The sequence below is a fragment of the Mesoplodon mirus genome (assembly GCF_964341445.2).
Source record: "Mesoplodon mirus genome assembly, chromosome: 5".
NCBI classification, from domain to species: Eukaryota; Metazoa; Chordata; class Mammalia; order Artiodactyla; family Ziphiidae; genus Mesoplodon; species Mesoplodon mirus.
The window spans coordinates 133,352,614-133,368,519 of record NC_138980.1 but is presented as its reverse complement, the minus strand read 5'-3'; the positions used below and the strand labels follow the sequence as shown (position 1 = coordinate 133,368,519).

Here is a 15,906-nt window from a genome sequence, read left to right as displayed (position 1 = left end):
TCAATTTACTTTCCCACCAACAGTGCAAGAGGGTTCCCTTTTCTCCACACCCTCCCCTGCATTTACTGTTTCTAGATTTTTTGATGATGGCCATTTTGACTGGTGTGAGGTGATACCTCATTGTAGTTTTGATTTGCATTTCTCTAATGATTAATGATATTGAGCATTCTTTCATGTGTTTGTTGGCAATCTGTATATCTTCTTTGGAGAAATGTCTGTTTAGGTCTTCTGCCCATTTTTGGATTGGGTTTTTTGTTTTTTTGATATTGAACTGCATGAGCTGCTTATAAATTTTGGAGATTAATCCTTTGTCCGTTGCTTCACTTGCAAATATTTTCTCCCATTCTGAGGGTTGTCTTTTCGTCTTGTTTATGGTTTCCTTTGCTGTGCAAAAGCTTTTAAGTTTCATTAGGTCCCATTTGTTTATTTTTGTTTTTATTTCTATTTCTCAAGGAGGTGGGTCAAAAAGGATCTTGCTGTGATTTATGTCATAGAGTGTTGTGCCTTTGTTTTCCTTTAAGAGTTTGATAGTGTCTGGCCTTACATTTAGGTCTTTAATCCATTTTGAGTTTATTTTTGTATATGGTGTTAGGGAGTGTTCTAATTTCATTCTTTTACATGTAGCTGTCCAGTTTTCCCAGCACCACTTATTGAGGAGGCTGTCTTTTCTCCATTTTACATTCTTGCCTCATTTATCAAAAATAAGGTGTGTGACCATATGTGCGTGGGTTTATCTCTGGGCTTTATATCCTGTTCCATTTATCTATATTTCCATTTTTGTGCCAGTACCACACTGTCTTGATTACTGTAGCTTTGTCATATAGTCTGAAGTTAGGAAGCCTGCTTCCTCCAGCTCCATTTTTTTCTCAAGATTGCTTTGGCTATTCAGGGTCTTTTGTGTTTCCATACAAATTGTAAAATTTTTTGTTCTAGCTCTGTCGAAAAATGCCATTGCTAGTTTGATAGGGATTGCATTGAATCTGTAGATGGCTTTGGGTAGTATAGTCATTTTCACAATATTGATTCTTCCAATCCAGGATCATGGTATATCTCTCTATCTGTTTGTATAGTCTTTACTTTCTTTCATCAGTATCTTATATTTTTCAGCACACCGGTCTTTTGTTTCCTTAGGTAGGCTTATTCCTAGGTATTTCATTCTTTTCGTTGCAACTGTAAATGGGAATGTTTCCTTAATTTCTCTTTCAGATTTTGGCTGTTAGTGTATATGAATGCAAGAGATTTCTGTGCACTAATTTTGTATAGTGCTACTTCACCAAATTCATTGATTAGCTCTAGGAGTCTTTTGGTAGCATCTTTAGGATTCTCTATGTATAGTGTCATCTGCAAACAGTGACAGTTTTACTTTTCTGATTTGTTTTCCTTTTATTTCTTTTTCTTCTCTGATTGTCATGGCTAAAATTTCCAAGACTATGTTGAATAATAGTGGTGAGAGTAGGCAACCTTTTCTTGTTCCTCATCTTAGTGGAAATGGTTTCAGTTTCTCACCACTGAGAGTGATGTTGGCTGTGGGTTTGTCATATATGGCCTTTATTATGTTGAGGCAGGTTCCCTCGTTGCCCACTTTCTGGAGAGTTCTTATCATAAATGGGTGTTGAATTTTGTTGAAAGCTTTTTCTGCATCTATTGAGATTATCATATGGTTTTTATCCTTCAGTTTGTTAATATGGTGTATCATATTGAATGATTTGCATATACTGAAGAATCCTTGCATTCCTGGGATAAACCCCACTTGATCATGGTGTGTGATCCTTCTAATGTTCTGTTGGATTGTGTTTGCTAGTATTTTGCTCAGGATTTTTGCATCTATGTTCATCAGTGATATTGGCCTGTAGTTTTCTTTCTTTGTGACATCTTTGTCTGGTTTTGGTGTTGGGGTGATGGTGGCCTCGTAGAATGAGTTTGGGAGTGTTCCTCCCTCTGCTGTATTTTGGAAGAGTTTGAGAAGGATAAGTGTTAGCGTTTCTCTAAATATTTGATAGAATTCACCTGTGAAGCTTTCTGGTCCTTGGCTTTTGATTGTTGGAGGATTTTTATTCATAGTTTCAATTTCAGTGCTTGTGATTGGTTTGTTCATATTTTCTGTTTCTGCTTGGCTCAGTCTTGGGAGGTTGTACTTTTCTAAAAATTTATCCATTTCTTCCTGGTTGTCCATTTTATTGGTGTATAGTTGCTTGTAGTAGTCTCTCATGTTCCTTTCTATTTCTCCAGTGTCAGTTGTTACTTCTCCATTTTCACTTCTAATTCTGTTGATTTGAATCTTCTTCCTTTTTTTCTTGATGAGTCTGGCTAATGGTTTATCAATTTTGTTTATCTTCTCAAAGAACCAGCTTTTCATTTTATTGACCTTTGCTATTATTTCCTTCACCTCTTTTTCATTTATTTCTGATTTGATCTTTGATTTCTTTTCTTCTGCTAACTTTGGGTTTTTTTTGTTCTTTTTCTAATCACTTTAGGTGTAAGATTAGGTTGTTTATTTGAGATTTTTCTTGTTTCTTGAGGTAGGATTTTATTGCTATAATCTTCCCTCTTAGAACTGTTTTGATTTATACCATAGGTTTTGGGTCAGCATGTTTCCATTGTCATTTATTTCCAGGTATTTTTTTATTTCCTCTTAGATTTCTACAGTGAGCTCTTGTTTATTGAGTAGCATATTGTTTGGCATCCATGTGTTTTTATTTTTTACAGTTTTATTCCTGTAATTGTTATCTAGTCTCATAACATTGTGGTTGGAAGATATCCTTGATAAGATTTCAATTTTCTTAAATTTACAAAGGATTGATTTGTCACCCAAGATATGATCTCTCTTCGGGAAAGTTCCATGCACACTTGAGAAGAAGGTGTATTCTGTTGTATTTGGATGGAATGTCTGATAAATATCAACTAATTTTCCCTGGTCTTTTGTATCATTTATAGCTTGTGTTTATTTATTTTCCTTTTGTATGATCTGTCCATTGGTGAAAGTGGAGTGTTAAAATCCCCTACTATGTTTGTGTTACTGTCGATTTCCCCTTTTATGGCTGTTAACATTTGCCTTTTGTATTGAGTTGCTCCTATATTGGGTGCATAAATATTTACAATTGTTATATCTTCTTCTTGGATTGACCCCTTGATCATTATGTAGTGTCCTTCTTTGTCTCTTGTAGTAGTCTTTATTTTAAAGTCTATTTTGTCTGATATGAGAATTGCTACTCCAGCTTTCTTTTGATTTACATTTGCATGGAATGTCTTTTTCCATCCTCTCACTTTCAGTCTGTGTGTGTCCCTAGGTCTGTAGTGTGTCTCTTGTAGACAGCATATAGACAGGTGTTGTTTTTGTATCCATTCAGCCAGTCTTGTCTTTTGGTTGGAGCATTTAATCCATTTACATTTAAGATAATTATCAATATGTATGTTCCTATTACCATTTTCTTAATTGTTTTGGTTTGTTTTTGTAGATTCTTTTCTTCTGTTGTGTTTCCCGCCTAGAGAAGTTCCTTTAGCATGTGTTGTAAAGCTGGTTTGGTGGTGCTGAATTCTCTTGGCTCTTGCTCGTCTGTAAAGATTTTAATTTCTCTGTTGAATCTGAATGAGATCCTTGCTGGGTAGAGTAATCGTGGTTGTAGGTTTTTCTCTTTCATCACTGTAAACACATCCTGCCACTCCCTTCTGGATTGCAGAGTTTCTGCTGAAAGATCAGCTTTTATCCTTATGTAGATTCCCTTCTATGTTGTTTGTTGCTTTTCCCTTGCTGCTTTTAATATTTTTTCTTTGTGTTTAATTTTTCATAGTTTGATTTATTTGTGTCTTGGCATGTTTCTCATTGGATTTATTCTGTTTGGGACTCTCTGCACTTCCTGGGCTTGATTGACTATATCCTTTCCCATTTTAGGGAAGTTTTCTGCTGTAATCTCAAATGTTTTCTCAAAACCTTTCTTTTTCTCTTCTTCTTCTGGGACCCCTAAAATTTGAATGCTGTTGCATTTATTGTTGTCCCAGATGTCTCTGAGACTGTTCTCAATTGTTTTCATTCATTTTTCTTTATTCTGCTCTGCATCAGTTATCTCCACTCTTCTATCTTCCTGGTCACTTATCTGTTCTTTTGCCTCAGTTATTCTGCTAATGATTCCTTCTAGAGAATTTTTAATTTAATTTATTGTGTTGTTCGTCATTGTTTGTTTGCTCTTTAGTTCTTCTAGGTCCTTGTTAAACATTTCTTATATTTTCTCCATTCTATTTCCAAGATTTTGGATCATCTTTACTGTCATTACTCTGAATTCCTTTTTGGGTAAACTGCCTATTTCCTCTTCATTTATTTGGTCTGGTGGGTTTTCATCTTGCTCCTTCATCTGCTGCGTATTTCTCTGTCTTCTCATTTTTTTTAACTTACTATGTTTGGGGTTCTCTTTTCACTGCCTGCAGGTTCGTAATTCCTGTTGTTTTTGGTGTCTGCCCTCAGTGGGTGAGTTTGGCTCAGTGGCTTGTGTAGGCTTCCTGGTTGGGGCAACTGGTGCCTGTTTTCTAGTGGGTGGCACTGGATATTCTCCTTCTGGTGGGCTGGGCCATGTCCAGTCATGTGTTTTGGTGTGTCCATGAACTTAGTATGACTTTAGGCAGCCTCTCTGCTAATGGGTAGAGATGTGTTCCTGTCTTGCTAGTTGTTTGGCATGGAGCATCCAGCACTTGAGCTTGCTGGCCATTGGGTGGAGCTGGCTGTTAGTGTTGAGACAGAGATTTCTGGAAGACCTCTCGCTGATTGATATTATGTGGAGCCAGGAGGTCTGTGGTGGTCCAGTGTCTTGGACTCAACTCTCCACCTTAGAGGCTCAGGGCTGACATCTGGCTGGAGCACCAAGACCCTGCCAGCCGCATGGCTCTGAAGAAAAGGAAGAAAAAAAAACATGAGCAGATAGAACCCCAAAACAAATGGGAAAAGCAAAACTTAACAGACAAAATCACACAAAGAAACATACACACACACACATAAAAAGAAAAACAAACAAAACTAAAAAAAAGAAAAGAACAGACAGAACTCTAGGACAAATGGTAAAGGCAAACCTTAACAGACAAAATCACACAAGATAAGTGATGAATATTTCAAGACATTTAAAATTTTGAAGAAGAGAATAACTGTCAAATCTGCCAACAGATCAAGTTAGATGAAAAGTAGAGACAGTTGTTTTGAGAAGTTTAGCTGTGAGAGGAAGGAGAGAGAGGGAAGGTAGTAGCTGGATCAAATTGCAAGACTAAGGGAATTTTGTGTGTGTGTGTGTTTGGGTTTGAGTGTGTGTGTGTGGTTCTTTTTATTTTTAATGTGAGAAGCCATTAGAGAAAGAGAAGTTGTAGATCCAGGAAGAATTTGAAAGGAATGGCAAATGGAAAAGTTTTTAGAATAGTCATATCAGAGAGCCAGTCAGTGACTTAATAAGTTAGCCAGGAAAAGAAAACAGAATTGTTCCCACAGATTTAACACAAGTTGTGGACTGCCAATCTAGAAGAGTATAATACAGTTTAATTATTAGAGAAATATGTAGTATATTATTTGAAAGAGATTTTTAGAGAAACCATGATTTTAGTGCTGAATTAGATGATTTGATAAAATTCCTTATAGCCTTACTCCATACTTGGAAGGATTCAATTCAAGGAATTTTCTTTTCTTTTGTCTCTTATATTTTTCTTCCAGGTTTATTGAGATATAATTGACATAGAGCACTGTATACATTTAAGGTATACAGTAAGATGATTTGACTCACATATATCATGCAACGATTACCCCAGTAGGTCTTGTGAATTTTCATCATTTCATATAGATACAAAACTAAAGAAATAGGAAAAAATATTTTTCCTTGTGATAAGAACTCCTAGGATTTATTCTCTTAACAATTTTCATATATAACATATAGCAGTATTAATTGTATTTATCATGTTGTATATTAGATCTCTAGTATTTATTTATTTTATACCTGGAAGTTTGTACCTTTTGATTACCTTCATCCAATTACCCCTCCCCCAACTGCCTCTGGTAACCATAAATAATGATCTCTTTTTCTATGAGTTTGTTTGTTTTTAGAAGGAAGTTTCTATCTTGCCTCTCTAAAATAAGTTGAGAATCTTACAGAGTAATTGTTCTGTATTTACCTTTAGCAATTTTTCCAATTTGATAATTCTATCTTCTTTAACCTTTTTTCATATTTACAGTCTCCATTTGGATTCTTATTCAAGTTCACTTTTTGTTTTTATTATATATATATGTATATTTTTAATTGAATTGTAGTTGACTTACAATATTATTTAGTTACAGATGTACAATGTAGTGATTCAGTATTTTTATACATTATACATTATACAAAGTTATTGCATTATTATATTTTTATTATATCCTATTCTTGTCTAATTAACTATATTCTTCTTTAAAAATTTCTTTTTTTAATTTATTTTTAAAATTTATTTATTTAATTTATATTTATTTTCAGCTGCATTGGGTCTTCATTGCTGCGCACGAGCTTTATCTAGTTGCAGTGAGCAGGGGCTACTCTTCAGTGAAGTGCACGTGCTTCTCATTGTGGTGGCTTCTCTAGTTGCAGAGCACGACCTCTAGGCACACAGGCTTCAGTAGTTGTGGCAAACGGGCTCAGTAGTTTTGGCTCACAGGCTCTAGAGCACAGGGTCAGTAGTTGTGGCTCATGGGCTTAGTTGCTCCACGGCATGTGGGATCTTCCCAGACCAGGGATCAAACCCATGTCCCCTGCATTGGCAGGCAGATTCTTAACCACTGTGCCACCAGGGAAGTCCCTAAAATTTCTTTTAACACAATTATTTTAAAGTTTCTTACATATTTCTCAGTTATATGTAAATTTTTAAAAGTGAATTCTTCCCATTCATACATCTACTAATACCTTTTTATTGACAGTTTGTTTTCTGACATACTTTGTAACTTTTGACTGTGAGCTTATTCTCAGTGGGAGTTGTTTCTGTGTGAATCTCAAGGGCCCTGAGTTGTGGAAGAAACCCCTTGGAGCCAGTTTTGTGTTTGACTTTGCTGTGGCTTTCACTAGTATAGGACTTATTTTAATTTTATTTTCTCTATTTAGGGTTTCCAAGCTTCTTGGGAAGTGCTAATTTAGACCTCACACCTACAAATAGTGCAGGTTTGGAGTGCTGGTATCCTTCTGCCAATTCTTTGTCTAGATTAGCTGGCTTCTGTACTATATTCCTCAGACCAAACAGCCTTTTTAGCTCATTGCTATACATAGAGCTTAGAGCCTTGACTCCCAAGCTATATCCGCAACATATGTGTTAGGTTTTTGAACAGTTAATCTAACATTTTTATTTAATTAATACTGGAGGGAGACTTACTGCATTTGATTTGTTCCCCATATTGACCAAAAATCTTTTTTGGTGATGTAAGAAACTTTTCCAGTTGTTTCTTAAAATATATTTTTGATGACTGATATGGAAGCTAGCACTAGCATATGTTAGAAGTCCAAAACTGTCAGATTTGGAATATGTATTTATGCAAATTTGGAGTCATATTCTGAAACTAGAAATACAGATTCTTATGACACAACAATGACATTTATAAAAACTTACATTTTTTAAGAATCAGGAATGAAGAGAATTCTGTAATATATATGTCTGTACATTCAAAGTAACTTCCATATGCTGTTTCTTAATCATGTGTTTTTCTGATAACTTTAATATCTGAACTTTTTCTGTGACATAGCATGGACTTTGTGTCAGGTATGAGATAAAGGCAATAGATAAGATTTAGAGAAAAGCAGATGTACTTCAAGTGTATGTGAAGAAATTAAATGATATAAGGAAAAGGTAAGAAAGTGAATAATATGTTCTAGGAATGACTCATAATCCACAAACTCAGATATTCAGGGAATGTAGCTTTATTTTTTATTAAAAGTTATTTGTACATATAAGTACACAGTGGATACTTGTTGAATAAATGAATGAATTTAAATTTCTATTTTGAGCCCCCTTTCTATTGGAGGCTAGAAACTAAATCTTAATCGGTCAAGCCTTTCTCCTCTTTTTATCTCTAGGTCTATGTTCTAAGTTTCTAGAACCTTCCAAGTGTCAGCATGTTGAAGGTGGGGTGGAATTTGGCCTTACTGATACCTACTGAGCTTATACTCAGAAAGACTGAGAAAGAAAGGTATCTATTTTCTTTCTTGTATTGACTGAAAGATCTTTACTGTCTACTTGGTACCAGATAAATGCCATTCTATGCTGCTCCTTTACCATGCTAAACATGAGAGACTTCTGAGACCTTGCTTCCTCCTTAGACTATATTCTAGAGATTGGAAGTTACAGGTTTCCTGCTATCCAGACCCTAAACCTGATGGTATTTTCTGTCCTATCATACTCCTTCCAGTTTTAAGCTAAGGTGAACATGTCGTAGAGTACCTTTTTGGAGATCCAATAGGCTCTTGCTCCAGTCCCATAAAATCTTTATCTAGTATGTGTTGAGTTTAAAGGGATAGGAGGAGTAGGAAAAAGGTCTTCTAAATCTATCATTTATACTCAGAATCCTAGGCTTTTGAAACTCAAATACCAAATATTTAATAATTTAATTCCTTTTTTATCTACATACTGCTGTGTCATCCATTCTTTGAGGCAGTTGAACATTATCTGTTTCTACCTGAATGGAGAAGAAGGGTTATGGATAACCAATATTTGGAACAAATTTAATTAATATATAAAAGTTTTTCTGTGACAGAGAAACAAAAGAAAATTAAGGAGAATGGAATAAGGCAAGAAAAGAGCCCAAGAGGTTCAGTAAAGAAGAGAGAAGACTGAAAAAGACCACTTTGCTCTCTAAAGTAATGTGTGACATGCTGTGGCTTAGAAGTAACTGGATTTAGTGGATCTGGAACTGATTGACGGGTGTAGGGATTGTTGCTGGAGGCTTCAAAATGGCTTTTGATATAGAGCTATGTTCTTCGTGTCATGGCCCAATGGTACTTCTCACCTGCCTGGAAGTCAGAAACTAAGATCTTTGACTTCTTTTTAAAGTGTTCAAAAGAAATAGGGGAATGCAAATCAAAATGAAATTGTGAATTCAAAGATTTTAAGATTTATGAGGAAAAAAATCAAAATTATTCATTATGAAACCAGTGTGTCCTCCTCCATTCAAATGAGAATTAGCTTTTGCTGATTTTGCTTTCAAAATGCCTTAAATTCTCAACACAACCACTCTGTTTCAGGACCTTGGTACCCCATGCCTTAATTATTGCCTCTTTGTACCATTTAGCACTCACATTCTTGAAACTATCTCTTCTTCACATTTTTTTTCTTTTTTAAAGAATTAGTTCAGAGGATTTAATTGCTTCATATGTTCACTGCAACATCCCTAGTGCCTTCTATATCCCTGATATGGACTGAATTGTATCCCCCCAAAATCCATTTCTTGAAGCTCTAACCACTTCTGTGACTGTATTTGAAGATAGGGTTTTTAGGAGGTAATTAAGGTTAAATGAAGTCATAAGGGTGGCATCCTAATCTGATAGGATTGGCTGCCTTATAAGAAAAGGAAGAGAGAGAGATCTCTTTCCACACCTGCATAGGAAAGGCCATGTGAGCACACAATGAGAAGATGGGTGTTTGCAAGTCAAGAAGAGGTTTTTCACTAGAACCCAACCATGCTAGCACCCTGATCTTGGATTCCCAGCCTCCAGAACTGTGAGAAATACATGACTATTGTTTAAGCTTCCCAGTCTATGGTATTTTGTTATCACAGCCCAAGCAGACTAAGAAAATCCCCAAGGCCTGAAATAATGCTTTGCTCACTCAATAAACATTTGTTGATTGTGTGGAAATTAGCAATGCTATATTCCATTCAGGAACATAATGAGACATTTCAGGCTGACATTCAGTGACCTGTACTGTAGTAGGCTTTGATGACCGTACAGTCTCTGTCACAACTACTTAGTTCTGCTATGGTGGCACAAAAATATAGCCATACACAATACATAGACCAATGAGCATGGCTGCGTTCCACTGAAATTTTAGTTGCAAAAAAAATACAGATAGCAAGTCGTGTTTATTACATAGGCTATACTTTGCCCATTCCTGACCAGTAGCAAATGACCCACCTTAGCTCTCAAGGAATATTTCCTACTCCTTATTGGAAAAGCTGTCATCCAGTCAGATTGACAGGTGCCTCATCCACAAACTCCATGATTTCCCCAAATTGTCTCCTTGTCTTAAATTTCCTCTCCGCTTATCTCCCTGATCCTATTTCTATTCTTCCCTCTAAGTTCTGGATTAGGAAACATAAATAAAACATAATCCATGCCCACAAGGGTCTTAGAAATGTAATGAAGGGGGACATATGTAGATAGTCAATATAGGTATTATGGAAGGTATAAAAAGGGTAGGGTCATAAAGGAAGAGGTGGAATGTTTACAGAGGGTAGAGTTAAAAAAGGACAATGATCAGGCCTCACAGAGGAAATGGTAAGGTGCAAGATGGAACACTACAAGAAATGAGACAGGGGAAAGTGGGAGGAGGAGCAAGTCTACAGAGAGCAGGGAGGGGGCAGGCCAGTGGGGCAAAAAAAAAGAGAGAGAAAAAATTGAAATATAAAAAGCAGATAGATCATCCTATTTATGTAAAATATGTGTGTATGTAGGTTAGAAAAAAGGCTAAAAGATCAATATCTACTGACTTTCAGAGATATCCATGATAAGTTGGTTAGTGAGAAAAGTGACAGCAGAGTATTTATGTGCACATGTGCTTTTATATTTTGCATGAGCCAAGAGAAAGTATGAAAGGATTCACCACTGTTGACTCAGGGGTGGTATCATCTGGAAGGTAGGAAGTGGACAGAGTAGAGATGGTTATTGTGATTTTAGCTATAAGTAAGAGAAACTTGACTGACAGGAGCTTGACAGGTCAATGTTTATTTTTCTCATACAAGTCTAGAGATTGTCAGTTGGTGCAATCAAGGATGCAGACTCTAACTCTGTCTCCACTTTCCTACTATTCTCATGCATGTTGCCTCATGTTTCAAGATGGCTGTAACAGATCCAAATATCAGGATCATCATGTTCAAGGAAAGGGAAGAGATAGTATTAGCTATTCCTCCCCTTTTCATTGGGAATGCCAAAGCTTTCCCAGAAACTTTCGTCATACTTTCCTTATATCTCATTGGCCGAAGTTGGGACAACTCTAGCTGTGAGAAAACCTGTGTAAACAACTATTTAGGCTTTCTGGATTCTGTAAGAGAAAACAGTTCTTATAAAGGAGAAGAGAGTTGGAGAAATTATTGGATTATCCAACTAATAGTGTCTGCCACAACTTGCTTTGCTTATGTTATATTATTGTATTGTTTCATTTGTTACCATGAGTGTGTGTTCCTTTTTTAATTAGAAAATAAAGCTCCAAATTCAGACTTGCTACCAGCCTACCAGCTGGCCTCTCAACCTAAAAGTTTCATATTTCTATACATCATAATAATGGGGAAAAAGGAGAGGAGAAGAAGATGGTGGCAGGCCTGCATTTTTAACATAGTGACCTCATTCACTAGTTAAGTGACCTGGTTTGGTCAATTATCTGTAAACTGATTTACTTGATTTGTAAATCCTTTACCTAAGAGGCTGTGTGGAGGTTTCTCTGGATTGAAAAGTGAAAATATCCCTCTCCTCTAAAAGACAGAGCCAGCAATGTATTCCAGGTTCCATTTAGAAAGATCTGTTTGGCAGATCTGTGTGGCAGCAGTATAAAGCATGAACTGTAGGGATCGTGAAAGAGGAGATTGTGAGGGCTGAACTGAGGCAGTAACAATAGGAAGAGAAAAGGGGAGTAAATTACAGGCATGTTAAACAAGTGGAATCTATATGAATTGATTGCTGGAAAGTTGTAGAACATGAAGATAAAGGAAAAATCTGAAAGGACTGCTAAATTTCTTTCTCAGATCAGTAAGAACTGGATTGTGGTGACAGTCACTAAGATTTTGGATGAGACCAAGGTTTAAGGGAAAAGTTAACTTACCTTTGAACATGTTAATGTTTTCCTGTGCCTGGGTGACAAGTCTACAGAGAGATAGAAATCTACTAAATTAATAGATATCCATAGATTAATGGATTTGGGGTTCAGGAAAGTGATTTGGGCTAAATATAGAGATTCTTGAGTCATCAGCATAACAGGTAGTGGCTAAAACTATAGAAATTAAAGAGATAGCTCAAGGAGAACATGTACTGTTAGAAAAGAAGAGGTCCAAGGCTGGGCACTACAGAATACCAATGTTTAGTGGGTGGCCAAAGGAAGAAAAGCCAGAAATGGAAACAGGGTTAAATTAAAATGAGACTCCATGTAAGTGGCATTCTTAAAAAGGACAGTTTTAAGAGAAGAAATTGGCCAACAGCATTAAATGCTACAGAATTGTTGAGTACAATGAGGACTAAAAATAGGCTGCTGGATGTGGCAATTGGGTCATAGATAGATGACTTTTGGCTAGAATGGTTTTATTTTAAGTAGGTAGTAGGAAATAATAAGCAGAAACTATATTCTTTTCTTTCCAGGAACTTGACTCTGAAGGGAATGAGAGAGGTGATTGTAGCTAGATGGAAACACAGCATCCAAGGAGAGGTTTTTCTGTTGATTTTAATTGGAGAGATTTGTACATGTGTATCTTTAAGGAAGAACATATCAAGAGAGAGGATAATCTTCATTTTGTGTTTTTGGTTTTGAGGGGATTTTTTAATTGACGTGTAATTGACATGTAACATTATACTAGTTTCCAGTGTATAACATAATGTTTCTCTATTTATATGTGTTGTGAAATGATCACCACAAGTCTGGTTAACACCTGTTACCATACACAGTTTTAAAAAAAGTTTTTTTTCTTATGATAAAGACTTTTAAGATCTAGTTTCTTAGCAACTTTCCAACATACAATACAGTATTATTAACTACAGTCATCATGCTGTACATTACATCCTCATGGCTTAATTATTTTATAACCAGAAATTTATACCTTTTGACCCCCTTGACCCATTCCTCCCACCCACCCATCTCCCACCTCTGACAACCACCAATCTGTTCTTTGTATCTATGAGCTTGGTTTCTTGTTGTTGTTGTTTAAATTCATATATAATTATTGTCTTTCTTTGTCTGACTTATTTCACATAGCATAATGCTCTCAAGATTCATTCATGTTGTCACAAAGGGCAAGATTTCATTCTTTTTTATGTCTGAATAGTATTCCAGTATGTGTGTATATGTGTGTGTGTGTGTGTATAAATACCGCAATTTCTTTATCCATTCATCCATCATTGAACACTTAGGTTTTTTCCATACCTTGGCTATTGAAAATAATGCTGCAATGAACATAGGGGTGCGCATATCTTTTTAAATAGTGTTTTTGTTTTCTTCAGATAGCCAGAAGTGGACTCTCTGGGTCATATTGTAGTTCTATTTTTAATTTTTTTTTACAAGAACATAAAGCTTTTATTCTGAATTAGTCAGTAAAGCAAATGAAAAAAAATCAAAATTTGTGAAAGGTTTTTAAATGATTTATTACTAATATAAACATACAAATGCTCAAGGCACTTTTAAAAACTTTTAAACTGTAATTTAACCAGAACCTCTGTTAATAACCACTATAAGCAATTAGGTCAACTCTAATGTTCTGGTAACCAACATATTGGGAATTAACAAATAATAAATCTGAAACTGAAGAAATCAAATGCATGAAAAAAATGACTATTTTAAAGTAAGAGTATAAGAATAGGAGTTACTAAGAAATTATCACCCCTGAAGCTTTTCCTTGGAAATATCTTATTTTAAACTTACAGTGAAGACAAACAAGGTGGGCAGAATATGTATAGCCACAAAACAAATGCAGTGATGAGTTACAGCAGAAAGAGGGAATGCATTTTGTAATCCACAGGATCAGATTTGTGGCTCTAAGCAATTACCAGTTAAATATTTGAGTGTTCTTCCTATTCTGTCAACTTTAAATTTAAACTGAATTACAGCAGTTTCGTTTGTATTAATAGTTGGCAAAAGCAAATTAGAAGAAACCTAAATTAGTCTGTTTTAACTGGGTAGGATTTACCTCATTCATCGGAACCGACCCACTTCCCATCCTTAGAGCCAAAAAAAATGTGGATATTGGCCTATTTTAATACCTTTCTAGTTCAGACGGAAGTCACACCGTACACAGCCTTTGATTTTAGGAACAGCACAAAGTAAAAACCAACTACTCACTTAAAAAGGAAAGGAAGGAGAAGGTTCTGGGAATTAACCCAGTCACAAGCCATTCTAATCTTTCTGTTAATGCAAAATCCATTCATAAATTGGCCAAATTGTAATTAACTTCAAAAACCCCTTCAAAAATTATGAGTTTCAATTTTAAATGAAAGAACTTGAACAATTTTCAAAGAATCAAATATAATTTATAAAAGATATTTACCAGTCCACATATGTTCTGTCATATTTTGTATTGAACAATAGGCTGATTACTTCATTGTGGCATATACTTCAGAACCTAATTTTTCAGACGGGCTCACTGACAATCCAACCACTTTAAGGAATTTATCAGTTATCTACAGGCCATACCTGGCTGGCAGGTATAGCCAGGTCACACAGCAAGTTTAAATATTCCAACCTCAATCACAAGAAACAATCAGAGGGGAAAATGACACATGATTGCAATATACTAAGGCAAACAGATACGTCATTCTTCACCTAGGTCAGCAGCTTCCAATAAAATCGTGTGCACAAACTTAATGAATGAGCCTGCTCTAGTTTAACTATGAACATGCCCCTGAATTAGAAAGGGAGATAAGAATTGTGCTTGCAATTCTAGCTGATGAATTCATTAGATTTTTATAAGGCAAATAATGTAGAAAGTTAGAACAGAATTTCTAGAACCATTTATCCTGTGATGTTGTAAAATCAAAGTACTACTTTATTAAATGAGTTATTTTATACAATATGAACATCAATATAATTACAATTGTAAAAAAATTTTTATAACAAGGATGGACTGATTTTCAGATTCCCAAATCAGAATCAACTGTTAATTTGCACAGAATTGTCTTTGCATGAAGCCCAAAAGGGAACAGCATAAAAATGAGTGTTTCTGTGGCCCCTTTATTTTTGCTGATCAACAGTTTGTTAGAAAAGCAGTTGCAGGTTTTTTACCTAAGGTCTCAGACAGGAGAAGAGTCAAAGGTGTCACAAATTCCCCTGTAAACAACTTTATGCCTGAACATCAGCTAATTCTGGAGGAAGTGGAGTCTTATGATGCTTGCTCTCTAAGTGCTGCTTGAAGGTCTTAGGGTCTGTCATTTGTGTCTTACAGACAGTGCAGATATATATTAAGACAGCTTTGGCAGCAGCCTTTTGGTCATGTCCTTGTTTCTTCTTTTGTCCAGCTTTTTGGCATATTTCTGCTGAGACTGAATCTTCTCCTGTCCACGAGCCATATCTGGGCCAGGACAGTCTTGCATCAGAGAAACCGCACAGCGTGAGAGGGCCAGGGGAGGTGGCAGGAGGGAGAGTTATTTTTAATTTTTTGAGGGACCTCCATACTATTTTCCATAATTACTGCACCAATTTATATTCCCACCAACAGTGCACAGGGTTCCCTTTAATCCACATCCTCACTAACACTTGTTATTTGTTGTCTCTTGGATAATAGCCGTTCTGACAGGTATGAGGTGATATCTCATTGTGGTTTTGATTTGCATTTCCCTGATGATTAATGATGTTGAGCATCTTTTCATGTACCTGTTGTCTATCTGCATGTCTTCTTTGGAAAAATATCTATTCAGATCCTCTATCCATTTCTTAATTGGATTGTTTGGGTTTTTTGCTATTGGGTTTTATGAATTCTTTATATATTTTGGATATAATCCCTTTATCAGATATATGATTTGCAAATGT

The 15,906-nt window shown here is 35.8% G+C and overlaps 1 protein-coding gene and 1 pseudogene across 3 annotated transcripts in view; one reads left to right on the top strand and one right to left on the bottom strand.

Annotated features, from left to right (window-relative positions):
• Positions 1–15,906, top strand: part of RNF180 (ring finger protein 180) — a 273,564-nt gene that overhangs the window by 143,963 nt on the left and 113,695 nt on the right. The window lies entirely within an intron of this gene.
• Positions 15,063–15,446, bottom strand: LOC309805847 (zinc finger protein 706-like; annotated as a pseudogene). The gene has a single exon. The product of its transcript is annotated as a zinc finger protein 706-like (transcript).